Here is a 17664-nt window from a genome sequence, read left to right on the forward strand (position 1 = left end):
TGAAGCATGAGGAGACCATATAGTGTCTGAATGGCACAGCCTGAAGTTGGAAGAAGCATGAGGAGACCATTGAAATTTATGATTTTTAAAGAGACACTGTCATTGTTGAAAACTTTTTATATGTTATAGAACTAATGATATGATGGCTTTTTGCAATATACAATTTTTTTTAAATGTCAATTTCCCCCAGAAATTAAATCTAAAAATAGCCACCACTAGGGGGTCATCTGTCTTTAGCCAGAAAGACTAGTGTTTATTTTGCAGCTTACCAGATACCGGCCATAAAGCGTGCCGGTATCCAGTATAGAAGATTTGTGCTATAGGCATACAGCTTATGCGCGGGCACGCACTGCCTGTGAACGAGCGCAGGGAGTGCACACACACACAGTCAGTGCTGAGTAATCACCACCCCCCCCTCCATCTTCAGCTGCTCCTTCATGCTCGCAACCCCCGGTCTTCAGCTGCACCCGCTACTTCATGCTTGCAACCCCCCAGTCTTCAGCTGCGCCTGCTCCTTGATTCCCCCCGTCGCCAGCACCCCCCTCATGTTTTCATTAGTCCCGATCCTACCTCCTCCTCCACGGCAGCGCCAGCGGCCCATGCAAGAGGATGTCAGGGACGTTAGGGGTCAGGCCATTGCTGAAGAGAAGCACTGTGCAGGATGGGTGAGTGTGTCTGTGTATGTATGTCTGTGTGTGTCTCTGTGTATGTCTCTGTGTATGTCTGTATGTGTTGCGACCTAATGTGGGGGAACTGATACCTAATGTGGGGGAACTGCTATTGTGGGGGAACTGATTGCTAATGTGGGGGAACTGATACCTAATGTGGGGGAACTGCTATTGTGGGGGAGCTGCTACCTAATGTGGGGGAACTGCTACTGCTACCTAATGTGGGGGAACTGCTTCCTAATGTGGGGGAGCTGCTACCAAATGTGGGGGAACTGTTATTGTGGAAGAGCTGCTACCAAATGTGGGGGAACTGCTACCTAATGTGGGGGAACTGCTAATGCGGGGGAACTGCTGCCTAATGTGGGGGAACTGCTAATATGGGGAAACTATGCTAATGTGGGGGAAATTATGCTAGTGTGGGGGAACTGCTACCTAATGTGGGTAAACTGTGCTACTATGGGGGAACTCCAATGCCTTTAGCTACTGTGGGGGAACTCGGGTGCCTGTAATTACTGTGGGGAAACTCAGGTGCCTGTAACTACTGTGGGGAAACTCTGATGCCTGTAGCTGCTGTGGCGGAACTCAGGTGCCTGCACATACTGTGGGGGAACTCTGATGCCTGTAGCTGCTGTGGGGGAACTCAGGTGCCTGTGCCTACAGTGGGGGAACTCTGATGCCTATAGCTATTGTGGGGGAACTCTGATGCCTGTAGCTGCTGTGAGGGGAAATTCTATGCCTGTACCTACTGTGAGGGAACTCTGATGCCTGTAGCTGCTGTGGGGGAGCTCAGGTGCCTGTGCATACTGTGGGGGAACTCTGATGCCTGTAGCTGCTGTGGGGGAACTCAGGTGCCTGTACCTACTGTGGGGGAACTACAATGCCTGTACCTACTGTGGGGAACTCTGATGCCTGTAGCTGCTGTGGGGGAATTCAGGTGCCTGTGCCTACAGTGGGGGAACTCTGGTGCCTGTACCTACTGTGGGGAACTCTGATGCCTGTAGCTGCTGTGGGAGAGCTCAGGTGCCTGTGCATACTGTGGGGGAACTCCGATGTCTGTATCTGCTGTGGGGGAACTCAGGTGCCTGTACCTACTGTGGGGGAACTACAATGCCTGTACCTACTGTGGGGGAACTCGGATGCCTGTAGCTGCTGTGGGGGAACTCAGGTGCATGTAATTACTGTGGGGGAACTCCTATGCCTTTACCTACTGTGAGGGAACTCTGATGCCTGTAGCTGCTGTGGGGGAGCTCAGGTGCCTGTGCATACTGTGGGGGAACTCCAATGCCTGTAGCTGCTGTGGGGGAACTCAGGTGTCTGTACCTACTGTGGGGGAACTACGATGCCTGTACCTACTGTGGGGGAACTATGATGCCTGTAGCTGCTGTGGGGGAACTCAGGTGCCTGTGCCTACAGTGGGGGAACTCCGGTGCCTGTACCTACTGTGGGGGAACTCTGATGCCTTAAGCTATTGTGGGGGAGCTCGAGTGCCTGTCCCTACTGTGGGGGAACGCCGATGCCTGTACCTACTGTGGGGGAACTCCAATGCTTGTATCTACTTTGGGGGAACTGGGGGAACTCTGATGCCTATAGCTATTGTGGGGGAACTCATATGCCTGCAGCTGCTGTGGGGGAACTCAGGTGCCTGTGCCTACGGTGGGGGAACTCCGGTGCCTGTACCTACTGTGGGGGAACTCTGATGCCTGTACCTACTGTGGGGGAACTCCGATGTCTGTACCTACGGTGGGGGAACTGGGGGAACTCTGATGCCTATAGCTATTGTGGGGGAACACTGATGCCTGTAGCTGCTGTGGGGGGAACTCAGGTGCCTGGCCTACGGTGGGGGAACTCTGGTGCCTGTAGCTACTGTGGGGGAACTCCGGTGCCTGTACCTATTGTGGGGGAACTCCAGTGCCAGTAAGTGACAGCTATGTTGATTAGCATCCAACTTTACTAGGAAAAGATAAAACAGATAGAAAATGCCTTCATAAAAATGCTGTACTTTTATCTATAAAATTCTTGCACTAATTTTAGAAAGATCTATTCTTATATTTATAAATTTTATCCTGTTATGAACTCGTCATAATGTCTTAGGAATACTGCAGGCAAGCTACAAGCATCTTCCTCTGTGTAACATGTACAGCATGAAACCAGAGAGGAAAGGGTTTACAGAGTAGAGTGCGGTGATTGGCTGACAGCTCAGGCTCGCACCCGAGACTAAGAGCAGATGAGTCATCACTGTGAGGGAGACAGACTGACACGCCCCCTCCAGCCTGCACAATGAAAAAGTAACTGAGCAGCAGATAAATGCTTTTGTTTCTGGATATAAAGATCCTAGAGACATAAAACATATATGTACATGATCAGGATTAGGTACTGAGTAACATATGACTATTTTTTTTTTTTTTTTACTATGGCAGGTACGCTTTAAATTTAAGATTTTGAAATTTCACTACTCTGCCGGCCATACTTATTGCATATATGAGGGGAGTACAATATGCTTCACTTTGCTTAAAACAGTATTTGTCTATAACAGCAGCAGGTGTATACTATTGGCTGTCCTTTCATAGTATATAGACCCTTGACAGATTAGCAGGTACAAAATAGTGAACTACTTAGGTGTAGGTATGTGGTATGCACTTATGAGGGCAGAAAAATTTGCTACAGTACGCTTAAAAATATTTATTTTTACTTGTGTCCCAGATTCCAAAATTCTTTTACAATCAGAAATTGTCACAATACCACCTGACATTTAAAATAATAAAATGATACATGCATTCTCTGAAGAAAATAATCCTTCATTAAATGACAATATGAGTATTGTGTGTTCCAGTGATATTAGTTCATCGGAGGAACAGGAAAACACGATACAACTTAATTCTGCAACTGAAGAACCACAACAAAGAATGAACAACTTAAAGCCTACTGAGGAACTTCAAAATGGTAAATCTACCACCTGGGATAGTCAGTCAATTCCAACAGCCGGTGATCAGTATCCACAGTTCCCTATTTCTGCTAGTCCTTGGCAATATTCCTTGTATTACTGATCTGGTATCAAGATGGCAATAATGTTTGGAGAGTAACTCAAGGATAACCACATGTTTCCTACAATACACAGTCAATGTATGGAAACCATATAGTGGCTGAATGACACAGCCTGGAGGTGGCTGAAGCATGAGGAGACCATGTAGTGTCTGAATGGCAAAGCCTGGAGTTGGCTGAAGCATGAGAAGAGACCATAAAGTGGATGCATGGCAGAGCCTGGAGGCAGCTGAAGCATCAGTAAAACATCTATTGGATGAATGGCACAGCCCGGAGGTGGCTGAAGCATGAGGATACCATATAGTGTCTGAATGGCACAGCCTGGAGTTGGCAGAAGCATGAGGAGACCATTAAAATTTAAGATTATTACATTTAAATTCAAGATTTTGAAATTGAAATGTTAACTCCCAAGTTTTAGAGTCCAAGGCCCCGGCGTCTGAGTACAAAGGACCAAATCTGACAATGAGTCACATGTCACATGGCAGCACAATGACAGAGCCTGGAGGTGGCATTAGTATGAGGAGACCATATAGTAGTTGAATGACTGACTGGAGTTTGTGGCAGTATAGGGAGACCATATGGTGTCTGAATGACACAGCCGGGAGGTGGCTGAAGCATGAGGAGACAATATAGTGGCTGAATTGCACAGCCTGGAGATGGCATCAGGAGTCCTGAAAGTGACCGAAATACAAGGAATTTCTGAAACTGGGGACCAGCACCTTAATTAAGTCTTGCATTATCAATGGCAGCACAAAGAGAGAGCCTGGAGGTGGTAGCATCAGCATGAGGAGACCATAGAGCAGCACAATTAGAGAGTCTGGAGGTGGCAGCATCAGCATGAGGAGACCATAGAGCAGCACAATGAGTGAGCCTGGAGGTGGCAACATCAGCATGAGGAGACCATAGAGCAGCACAATTAGAGAGTCTGGAGGTGGCAGCATCAGCATGAGGAGACCATATGGCGGCACAATGACAGTGCCTGGAGGTGGTAGCATCAGCATGAGGAGACCATAGAGCAGCACAATGAGTGAGCCTGGAGGTGGCAGCAACAGCATGAGGGCCATGCCAACTGAGGGTTGATTGTGAGGAACCCAGTGACTGTTGACAGGGGGTTTCGGATGTCACTTGGGATGAAGTGGATGACCGAGTGAACCACACTTGGGATGAAGTGGATGACCGATTGAACCAATATATCACAGCTGCTGGGTTGCTGGTCGCGATTTGACTGCTAACTGACACTGGGAGCTCAGACCCCTCGCTGCGACTCCAGCTGCCACACACCCCTACTCTGCTGCGACCTATGTCCGCGCTTGATGAATATAGGCCTCTGCCACTTCTCTGTGCACATCCTGGCACTACTCTGCCTGACATACTTATTGAGTATTTGAGGGGAGTACAATATGCTTCACTACGCTTAAAACAGTATTTGTCTAGACCAGCAGCAGGTGTGTACTATTGGCTGTCCTCTCACAGTATCTAGGCCCTTGACAGATTAACAAGTACACAATAGTACACTGCTTAGATGTAGGTATGTGGTATGCACAGTACACTTAAAAAACATATCTTAGTACAACAAAAGCCGGGGAGTACTTTTGCCTGGACTTTCACAGTATCTAGGCCCTTGACAGATTAACAGGTTTAAAATAGTACACTACTTAGATGTAGGAATGTGGTATGCATTTTATGAGAGCAAAAAAATGCGCTACTGTACACATAATAAATGTATTGGAGTAAAACACCAGACGGGGATTACTTTTGGCTGTCCTTTCACAGTATGTAGGCCCTTGACAGATTAACACGCACAAAATAGTACACCACTTAGATTAAGTATGTGGTATGCACTTATGAGGGCAGAAAAATGTAGTATAGTACGCTTAAAGAAAAAATATTTTAGTAAAACACCAGCCGGTGATTATTTTTGGCTGTACTTTCACAGTATGTAGACCCTTAACAGAATAACATGCACAAAATAGTACACCACTTAGATGTATGTATTTGGTATGCATTTATGAGGGCAGAAAAATGCGGTACAGTATGCTTTAAAAAAAGATATTTTTATACAACACCAGCAGAACACAACAGGGCTGCAGCACAAAAAAGCTGTGTACTAAGCACAACATTGAACTCTGTCACATACTATTAAGAAGGGACTGCTGGGTATTATACCGTCTACAGACTAGTATAACCAGCAGATGAGTTGTTGTGGAACAAAGACACAGAATTGCACTGAAAAATTCTTCCTGCCTCCTCTGCTAAGGTTTATGAAGTTGAGGCAACTTGTTGAAATGTATGAGGCAACACACAGCTCTCTTCCCCTCTCTGTGATACAATGCTGAAGAAAGTAACTGGGAGGTTAATGGCTGCAGTAAAAATCTTATTCAGTGAAAAAAACACTGCTCTCTGTCCACCAGAACGCTGATGTGTCTAGGATGTGAAACACTGCTGGAATGAGATTTTCTGTGTAACACACACAGTGGTGTATGTCCTATCTGTATGCAGTGTAATGAATGATATGACAAGCCGCAAAATGGCTGCTGATTATATAGGGCTGTGACATCACAGGGGTGACTGGCTGCTGATAGGCTGCATCCTGCATGTGATTCCGAGTCATCCCGCCTACTTCCCTTCCCGCCTTGCCTTCCCACGTTCCCTGCCCCATGTACTGACATGTGGATCCCCACATTTTAGATGCCCTGGACCCTGGACCGCAGGAAATGGAGTTTAATGAAGCAATTTGCGCAATAGAATCGCAGTGATATTTGCATTCGTTGTGAATCGAATATTTCATGAAATTCGTAACAAATTTGGGTTCGTCAGCTTCGATTCGCTTCCCTCTAGTAAATACAGTGTTAGCTACACATAAGTGTTGCCTTGTGACAATTGCAACTCATTGTTATTAGCCTATAATTAAACAAATTGGCAAGTGTGACGACTGCAGAAGTTTAGGATGGTTTTATTTTATTTAGAAAATTATATATTCCCCTTTGCTCACTGACTGACCAATGAGGTTCCAGGGTTCCTGCTTGGTTCCTGCTTACTCTGTTCCTGACCTGGCATGTAAGTCTGCCTGTTATGACCTCCTAACTACTCTATGTATTAAAAGAAACTAGTCTGCCTTACTGTAGACTGTCCATTGTATTGATTAAGCAATGTCTGACTGACCTCTGCATCACTGACTAAGCTATACACTAACTGCCTACATCTTTCTTCAGTGCCAATGATACAGTGATACTGATCTAGTAGTTCTCTGCAGCAGTACTGGGGAGATTCTTTGGGCTTTACTCCTCAATTTAGCATTAAAAGAGTATTTCAGCAGTATATAGAGGGTTGACATGTCAGAGGAAGCAGTGAGCAGTGATGAGCAATGGGGAACTTATCAAAATGGCAGCTGTGGAGGATCAGGGCAGGTGAGTTTGCTGTAATTGCTGTAATACCCCTTTAAGTATCAACTGAAACAAAACAATGATTTACATTATCCTTCACATAAATCTCATGAAATTGTGGAAATTTCAAAGAATTTCCATTCTTTTATCCGATGAGCACCTAAGCCTATACTCACGTTTGCGTTGCAGCACAGGACCTGAGCAGGCAAAAGAAAGCTGCAAGCAGTAATTTTTTGTCCGATTGGATGCTACTAAAGCAAACGGACACCAGACGGACCACATTCAAGTCAATAGGATATTTAGTGTCGGTTGTGCAACTTTTTATGGCCCTGAATGTAGTCTGTGATTGAGATGTGAATGAGGCAAATGGGGTCCTGGCAATGGGAGCAGTAAAATCTATCAGAATAAGATCAACAACAAGTTTACTGGGAAAATAACCTTCTCTAATAAAAAGTCATCTTTGTATGGGGACATGTATTCATTTTTACGATCCAACTGGAATTTCTCCATGGAACATCACTCCATGAACTTGCTGAAATGATTGGACCAGTGTTGTCTAAACTGATCCCGGATTTGCTCCACACTTTGTAAAAATTAGTTTTGGCACAAACACAAATCTCAGGTAGTTTTATTCAGCTATATAACCTACACTTGCTATCAAAAAACATATTTTGACACAGTATCATCAAATATCAAAAAACTTTATTAACAACCATATTGCACAAATATCCAAAAAGGACTCAAAGAAGGACAGACACACCTAACCCATAAAAACATACACCCCAAAACAATGACATCAGGGTCCCAAACCGCAATAGCATCTATAATTAAAGAGCAATATGCGTGTTACCAATTTATGGACACCTCCGTGTAAACAATTCGTGGTAATGCTAAATACATATGCGGTACATCTACACAATATATTAATCAAACTGCATTACCTGCTCCAAGCATATTTCCAGCGGCCATTTGGGGACCTCGTGTACCCTCAACGGACGTCATTTCATGGGCTAACCCACTTCGTCAGGAGGTAAGATCAATATGCTTGCCTAGCTATTTATATCCTATACCCTCCTATCGACGCACACTCCAATGTCCGGAACCGGAAGTCCAACCCCGCGGCGTCACAAGGTTTCCGCCGTCATGTAAACATGCCAACTTCCGCCCTTACTAGACACTCAGGGCTCGGGCTTCCGCCCAGACCATCGGCTTGTGCGCATCGGGATCGGATATCATACTAAGGTAAATACTAACATATAGAAGTATAATGAAAATCAATTTCGAATGTTCCCCAGATGGTCCCTGGTCATAAATTATATATTCTGGAGCAGACAATATCACAATATTTACAATAATTCATACAATAGATTACATTAGAAATTGCATCCAGGCATATAAAAGGATTGTACAGCGTAATAAATTATTATCATATCAATATTCATATCCATGTCCATAGCCAAAGAGACATTCCATATGAATATAAATATAACTATCCAATAGGACATCTTCATACAACCAATAAATAATAGCCCATAATTCTAACTATTGCTCATCAAATATATAAATCAATTATTATTCAACATAATAACATATTACATAAAGATCACAACTGTGTTATAACCATACATAAATAAAGATATACAATAATATCATAAGTGTACACCCCTATATAGTGTATTTAAAAATATATTATGATAAATTATAATAACACATCCACATCACTATATCCCAATATGTTATCCCACCTAATACTTCCATTACTATTCGTGTTTGTTACTAATACTGTTATTATAATATTTTAGTATTATTCCATCCTTACATGTCTCTATTACAACAATTCTTGAACCTCATATACATTAAATACCCTTCCCATACCATATCTATAGTGGTTAATCAATGGAATCACCATCATGCCCCAAACCGTGATAGGTGGCTGTAACCCCTATATACCCATACTGTAAACCATGAGATGGTACATAATTATACCAATAAGTGACTATAATATATTAAATCGTGTCACTAAGTAGAAAGTGATCACTACATACAACGTGATTATTCCGAATAAGTGGTTCTAATATCTTATATAGTGACGCTAACGAAGAGTGTTATATATATTACCACTCTAAAAACCTATCCCGGTGCGCAGAAGCAGATGGTCTGGGCAGAAGCCCGAGCCCTGAGTGTCTAGTAAGGGCGGAAGTCGTCATGTTTACATGATGGCAGAAACCTTGTGACGCCACGGGGTCGGACTTCTGGTTCCGGACATCGGAGTGTGCGCCGATAGGAGGGTATAGGATATAAATAGCTAGGCAAGCATATTGATCTTACCTCCTGACGAAGTGGGTTAGCCCTCGAAACGACGTCCGTTGAGGGTACATGGGGTCCCCAAATGGCAGCTGGCAATATGCTTGGAGAAGGCAATGCAGTTTGATTAATATATTATGTAGATGTACCGCATATGTTTTTAGCATTACCACGAATTGTGTTTACACGGAGGTGTCTATATTACAGTATTATAGAATTATAGATCGTATTGCGGTTTGGGACCCTGATGTCATTGTTTTGGGGTGTATGTTTTTATGGGTTAGGGGTGTCTGTCCTTCTTTGAGTCCTTTTTGGATATTTGTGCAATATGGTTGTTAATAAAGTATTTTGATATTTGATGATACTGTGTCTATATATGTTTTTGATAGCAAGTGTAGGTTATATAGTTGTGGTAGTGGTTGCTATCTATAAGTATTTTGAGTATACTATAAATCTTTCCTTAGGAGAGTGTAGGTGATATATAAGTTGTATTCAGCTATACCTGCTGACATACAGTAAGATATAGATGTTTTATGCATCCTCAGCTTACTGTAATAGATTTCCTGGGCTAGGGGCGCTGCAACCGCACCACACAGAAAGCCAACACTGCAAGAAAACGTTGCTGTACATAGATTTGGTTTGCTGCCAACTACCAGCTTCTATTGGTTTCCCAGTTATAACCAGCAAGGTTTTGACATTTCTTTTTAAAAATATATCTAAAATCATTCTTCGTTCTGGGACAAAATTGTTCCAAACTATTAGAACTATTAGCAAGAGAATGGCATCAGCCACCTTCAAAACTTAAAACTAGGGATTTGAAAAGTCAAGGATGTTTTTTTTCATTCTTATTAGTCCCATTATAGAAGATTAGCAAGCGTACAGTAATAATAATAAAGTTTAATGAAAGCAAAAGTACTTGACCATGTGTGTGTTCTGATTTCCCAGTGTGGCCCCCTTTGTTGACAATTTTTGGATAACGGTTCATTGCTGCTAGGCCAGTATTTATGACATTCCTTAACTCTTATCATGCGGTGTACCAACTACTTAGATACAATGATGCCTTGAGGTAACAAAAGCATAGTAAACACTTGCATACTTGCTAAACCCAACCAAATTTCGAAGCGACTATTTTGTCATTGCACATATTTGTCGATGATAAGTACACCCCTTGCCAGCCAAAAGAATCTGTGATCAACATAACACTTAATGAATTGCTCTGTAATTTTTAGCACCTCTGATTTTGTTATACCGATCTAATAATTATCAATTTTGTGATGTTAGTGTTTTATTTTCTTCCCAGCACTTTAACTTTGACTGTCTCAAACAACAGATGGGAAACATCAGCAATAATGATCCTGTAGGAGAAGTGAACACATGTACATGGTTGCAATTTCATTCTTGGCAGCTGAAATGCTGGAGAACTTAATTGAATTCCTTTCCCATCTCTAATCCACTGCTGTTTAAACTGTCAAAAATGTGTCTTTTTCTCTACGTTTAAATTGGAGTCAATACGTTGACTGCTAAAATATTCCTATCAAGCATGGAACCACACTATCCAAATTTCTAGATGTTGTTTTCTCTTAGGCTTACTGTCAATTTTTGTTTCCAAGGGGGTCTGTAGGTTATGTCCACTGGAAAAAAAATTTCAATAAAAAATGTAAATTTACAAAACTGTTAAAATATTTGTTAAATATGCTGAGTATTTCAGAAATGACCAATACCCATCATGGATGGATTTGTTTTATTACAGACAGGAAAATAGTTTGCTTTTTGTCATGCAGACCTCCAAGCTAGATAATGAATTCTTATTTTTATACTGAGAAAATGTAATATCTATTTTTTTACACTGAGAAGCAAATTCACTAGAGGAAAAGATAAGTTTGGCACTTTTGAATTGATGGTGACTTTTGGGACTTTCTTAGAGAGAAGAATGGACGAGAGCTACAGTTCTAGGAAACAGAGGCCTGGTTTTGATAAAGCAAGGCTGGGGAGCAGTGGAATCACTGTGGGGGTTATAAATAGGGGGTTGGATAGAGAGGAGAGGTAAACATATTGAGGACTAGGAGGAGAAAAAAAGTGGGTTAGGTGAGCCACCAGAACAATGAAGGAATACAACAGAATATCCCAGATATTGACATTTTAGATTGTAGACAGATCCAAGTATAAATAATATTGTGTTATGAGCATAGGTATTTACCTGCTGTGCCATCTAACTAGTTTGACTTTGAGTCAATCCCATGGGCATTGGTTTTCTCCCTCTCATGGATGAGGAAGCTGATCTTAACTGCAGGGGTTACTAAGTCGCTACCTCTGGCATGGTCCTGCTGTGGGTGACAGCTGACCCAACAGACCAAAATGCCACTCTACCTGGTTCCTTGGGGTGAGGCAAAGGTAAGTTGAAATATGAGCTGAGTTTAAGACTGACAGCAATTTTTGTGATTAGGTAGGATTGGCATAGCAAGTGAACCAAATTTGTAATGGTTTAACCCCTTAAGGACCAGGCCATTTTACACCTTAAGGACCGGAGCGTTTTTTGCAATTCTGACCACTATCACTTTAAACATTAATAACTCTGGAATGCTTTTAGTTATCATTCTGATTCTGAGATTGTTTTTTCTTGACATATTCTACTTTAACTTAGTGGTAACATTTTATGGTAACTTGCATCCTTTCTTGGTGAAAAATCCCAAAATTTGATGAAAAAAATTAAAATTTAGCATTTTTCTAACTTTGAAGCTCTCTGCTTGTAAGGAAAATGGATATTCAAAATATATATTTTTTTGGGTTCACATATACAATATGTCTATTTTATGTTTACTTTTGGAAGACACCAGAGGGCTTAAAAGTTCAGCAGCAATTTTGAATTTTTTCACAACATTTTCAAACTCACTATTTTTCAGGGACCAGTTCAGTTTTGAAGTGGATTTGAAGGGTCTTCATATTAGAAATACCCCATAAAAGACCCCATTATAAAAACTACTTCCCCAAAGCATTCAAAATGACATTCAGTAAGTGTATTAACCCTTAGGTGTTTCACAGTAATAGCAGCAAAGTGAAGGAGAAAATTCAAAATCTTCATTTTTTACACTCGCATGTTCTTGTAGACCCAATTTTTTAATTTTTGCAAGGGGTAAAAAGGAGAATATTTTTACTTGTATTTGAAACCCAATTTCTCTCGAGTAAGCACATACCTCATATGTCTATGTTAATTGTTCGGCGGGCGCAGTAGAGGGCTCAGAAGGGAAGGAGCGACAAATGGTTTTTGGGGGGCATGTCACCTTTAGGAAGCCCCTATGGTGCCAGGACAGCAAAAAAAACACATGGCATACCATTTTGGAAACTAGATCCCTGGGGGAACGTAACAAGGGGTAATGTGAACCTTAATACCCCACAGGTGATTCACGACTTTTGCATATGTAAAAAAAAAAAAAAAAAACAATTTTACCTAAAATGCTTGGTTTCCCAAAAAATTTACATTTTTAAAAAGGGTAATAGCAGAAAACACCCCCCAAAATTTGAAGCCCAATTTCTCCCGATTCATAAAACACCCGATATGGGGGTGAAAAGTGCTCTGCTGGCGCACTACAGCTCTCAGAAGAGAAGGAGTCACATTTGGCTTTTTGAAAGCAAATTTTGCTCTGGGGGCATGCCGCATTTAGGACAGCAAAAAAAAAAAAAACACATGGCATATCATTTTGGAAACTAGACCCCTCGGGGAACGTAACAAGGGGTAATTTGAACCTTAATACCCTACAGGTGTTTCACGACTTTTGCATATGTAAAAAAAAATATATATATTTTTTACCTAAAATGCTTGTTTTCCCCAAAATTTTACATTTTTAAAAAGGGTAATAGCAGAAAATACCCCCCAAAATTTGTAACCCAATTTCTCCCGAGTACGGCGATACCCCATATGTGGCCCTAAACTGTTGCCTTGAAATACGACAGGGCTCCAAAGTGAGAGCGCCATGCGCATTTGAGGCCTGAATTAAAGACTTGCAAAGGGGTGGACATAGGGGTATTCTACGCCAGTGATTCCCAAACAGGGTGCCTCCAGCTGTTGTAAAGCTCCCAGCATGCCTAGACAGTCAACGGCTATCTGGCAATACTGGGAGTAGTTGTTTTGCAACAGCTGGAGGCTCCGTTTTAGAAACAGTGGCGTACCAGTTGTTTTTCATTTTTATTGGGGAGGGGAGGGGGGTTGTATAGGGGTATGTGTATATGTAGTGTTTTTTACTTTTTATTTTATTTTGTGTTAGTGTAGTGTAGTGTTTTTAGGGTACAGTCACACGGGCAGGGGTTCACAGTAGTTTCTCGCTGTCAGTTGGAGCTGCGGCAGAAAATTTGACGCACCTCAAGCTTGCAGCCGGATACTTACTGTAATCCTCCGCCCATGTGAGTGTACCCTGTACATTCACATTGGGGGGGGGGGGGGGGACATCCAGCTGTTGCAAAACTACAACTCCCAGCATGTACGGTCTATCAGTGCATGCTGGGAGTTGTAGTTTTGCAACAGCTGGAGGCACACTGGTTGTGAAACACCGAGTTTGGTAACAAACTCGGTGTTTTGCAACCAGTGTGCCTTCAGCTGTTGCACAAGCTACAACCCCCAGCATGTACAGACAGCGGAAGGGCATGCTGGGTCTTGTAGTTATGCAACAGCTGGAGGCATACTACTTTGGCTGGGGATGCTGGGGATTGTAGTTATGCAACAGCTGGAGACACACTGGTTTGCTACTTAACTTAGTGTGCCTTCAGCTGTTGCAAAACTACAACTCTCAGCAGTCACCGACAGCCAACGGGCATGCTGGGAGTTGTAGTTATGCAACCACCAGATGCACCACTACAACTCCCAGCATGCACTTTAGCTGATTGTGCAAGCTGGGAGTTGTAGTTATACAACAGCTGAAGGTACACTTTTCCATAGAAAGAATGTGCCTCCAGCTGTTGCAAAACTACAAGTCCCAGCATGCCCATAAGGGAATGCCCTTTTTGCATGCTGGGAGCTGTTGCTAAGCAACAGCAGGAGGCTGTCACTCTCCTCCAACGATCCAGCCGCATCAGGTCAGTCCCTCGTCGTCGCCGCCGCTGCTCCTGGGGCCCCGATCCCAACATTAACGCCGGGGATCGGGGTCCCCAGCACCCGGGGTGCACGTCCCGCACCCGCTCACGTCCTCCGGAAGAGGGGCGGAGCGGGTTGCAGGAGTGACACCCACAGCAGGCGCCCTGATTGGTCGGCCGGTAATCCGGCCGACGAATCAGAGCGATCGTGAGGTGGCACCAGTGCCACCTCACCCCTGCTGGCTATGGCTGTTCGGGGCCGTCTCTGGAGACCCGATTGACCCGGAATCCGCCGCAGATCGCTGGACTGAATTGTACAGCGATCTGCGGCCATCGCCGACATGGGGGGTCATCATGACCCCCCTGGGCGATATGCCCCGATGCCTGCTGAACGATTTCAGGAGGCATCGGGCACCGGCTCCGCTCCAGATGGTTGCGGGGGGCCGGTAAAACACATGACGTTCTCATACGTCATCTGTCCTTAAGGACTCGGAAATGGATACGTATGAGAACATCTTGTGTCCTTAAGGGGTTAAATACAGAAAAGTCAATAAAGTAGAATGGTCAGTAAAATGGGCTCCAGTGTGGTCACTGGTCAAAATCAAAACACTATGTCACATGCTATAAAACGCACTGTATTGCTCAGGATGGGACAATCTCATATACAGTAGGAGGTCATAGGAAGGTTTTCTGTTGGGGAAAGATTTGAGATGTAGCACTATCTAGCCAGTGACCACCAAAACCAGCCCCTAAACATTTAGGGTCAATGATGACAGCAGGAAGTGGAGCACAGGAGGAAGGGGCTGGGCCATGAGCATGAGAGGTCAGTCAGTGGCTATGCCTGCCAGAAAATGTTGACAAATGAAAAAAGCCAACAAATTACAAAAGCCAACAGAATTATGTATAGTAATCCCTCAAGATGTGATGGCCTTGACATACGTTATTTTCAACATACGATGGCCTCTCTGAGGCCATCGTATGTTGAAATCAGTATCGACATACGATACTTTTTGTCGGGGCCATCAATAAAATTTGCGGTCCTCCAGCTGCTACCAGGCTACCACTGGGCTATTAAGCAGGTTTACATACCGGTGCATGCCGGAGCAGCTAACCCCTGTGGTGCCGGTGCAGCCTCCTTGCGGCGCGCGGATCCTCACTGTCATGTGACAATGTATTGTCACATGACAGTGACGTTGCCAGCCTGCGCCTCAGTCGAGGAGCGCCACCGGGAGAGGAAGACGCCGAGCTGGTGAGTGCTCATTTGCATGCCAGCATTAAACCCTCACCCCATGGCAGCGGTGGCATTAACCACTCACCCCATGGCAGCGGTGGCGTTAACCCCTCACCCCATGGCAGTGGCAGTGTTATCGCTGCCGCGAGGTGAGGGGTTAACGCCTCCACTGCCATGGGGTGAGGGGTTAACTTAACCCTTCACCCCATGGTAACGGCAGTGTTAACACCTCACGCAGCGGCAGCGATAAAACTGCCGCTGCCATGGGGTGAAGGGTCAAGTTAACCCCTCACCCCATGGCAGCGGTAGCGTTAACCCCCTTCTCTTAAGAGCAGCACAAATCCCCAGGCCTGGCCCATAGCCCCACCAGGCCTGGCCCATAGCCCCACCAGGCCTGGCGCAAAACCCCACCAGGCCTGGCCCATAGCCCCACCAGGCCTGGTCCAAAGCACCACCAGGCCTGACCCAAAGCCCCACCAGGCCTGGCCCATAGCCCCACCAGGCCTGGCCCAAAGCCCCATCAGGCCTGGCCCAAAGCCCCACCAGGCCTGGCCCAAAGCCCCCACCTCAGGCCTGGCCCCTGGTTAAAACTTCATGGACTCAGAAACCAATTACCAGTTTTCCATAGACATATGTACTCAACATATGATGGTTTCAAGATATGATGGTCCTCCCGTAACCAATTACCATCATATGTTGAGGGACCACTGTATTGTATTAAAGTCTTATATGACTCATTACACAAATCTATTAACTTGGAAGAAAGAACTTTAGATTCTTAATAATATATTTGTGTACAATGAATAGCTTGCTAACCAGGATGGGTTGTATATATAATAGGAGAAACATTCATGTACTTTCTCTTACTGTATGATGGCAGACAATTAAAATGCATTCACATATGTCATTAAAGGGACTGGGGACTGCTAATGGAGTATTTATGGACTATTAATAAACCAATCTCAGAAAACCCCTTAAGTTTGCTTGACGTCATTTAGTTCTCTAATAGTTCTACGTAATGGAAAATACATCTTTAATCTCATCAGCTGATATGTATTTAGAGGACAATGAAAACCTATATGTGTTTGGTACTTATAGAACCATCACACTTTCTTTACTTCTGTTCCTTTTTCCATCCACAGTTTTTGGCAGAAGCTTAAAAACACAAGAAGAACTGTGATGTAAGTGTTTTTTTTTTTTTTAAAGATTGTAATCTTAAAAGACATAACAATTGTTTTACAGTGGCCCTTATTCATGAAATTAAGATGTATTGCAATGTGTATGTTACGTTAATTCCAGGGACGTGTTATGGTGAAGAAGAAGATCTTGTCTCTTTTAATTAACAGTGCTTGTAAACCAGTGATAACTGCCCTTTAAACAAGTCACTAGAGGAATTTACTTGCACACAAAACAAACAGAGTGTTTGTTGCTGTGTCTTGGGAATACCTAAATTGGGTGTCAAGTTGCAGTCTTTCAGCATAAACGAAAAAAAAATAATGTTTTTGTATGGAGCCATGTTGATAGTATAGATAACATTGTGTCATAGGTTTAATGGCCACACAGCGTGATGTCTACATGATATTCATGTTCTTTGTTTTGTATGTGTCACATACCTTGGTTTATAAAATATATAGTTGCCGTAACCAGGGACATGTCTCATAGCTAGCCTCTAAAACATGGGTAGCCAATTAACCCCATACAAGCCACCATAAAATGTCAGCCACAAAGTGTTCATACAGTGTTGTTGACAAAGGCCAAATTTCTGGTCACAGGTTGTTGATCTATTAGGTTGTTCACAGATGTAATGTCCACTTTAGTCTAACTTGCAGTGAGGAGACTTTTACCCTACCAAATTTGGAAATGATCTGCTTTCTCCTATCTATCTATCTATCTATCTATCTATCTATCTATCTATCTATCATCTATCTATCATCTATCTATCTATCTATCTATCAATCATCTATCTATCTATCTATCT

Source organism: Hyla sarda, chromosome 6 (assembly GCF_029499605.1).
Source record: "Hyla sarda isolate aHylSar1 chromosome 6, aHylSar1.hap1, whole genome shotgun sequence".
NCBI classification, from domain to species: domain Eukaryota; kingdom Metazoa; phylum Chordata; class Amphibia; order Anura; family Hylidae; genus Hyla; species Hyla sarda.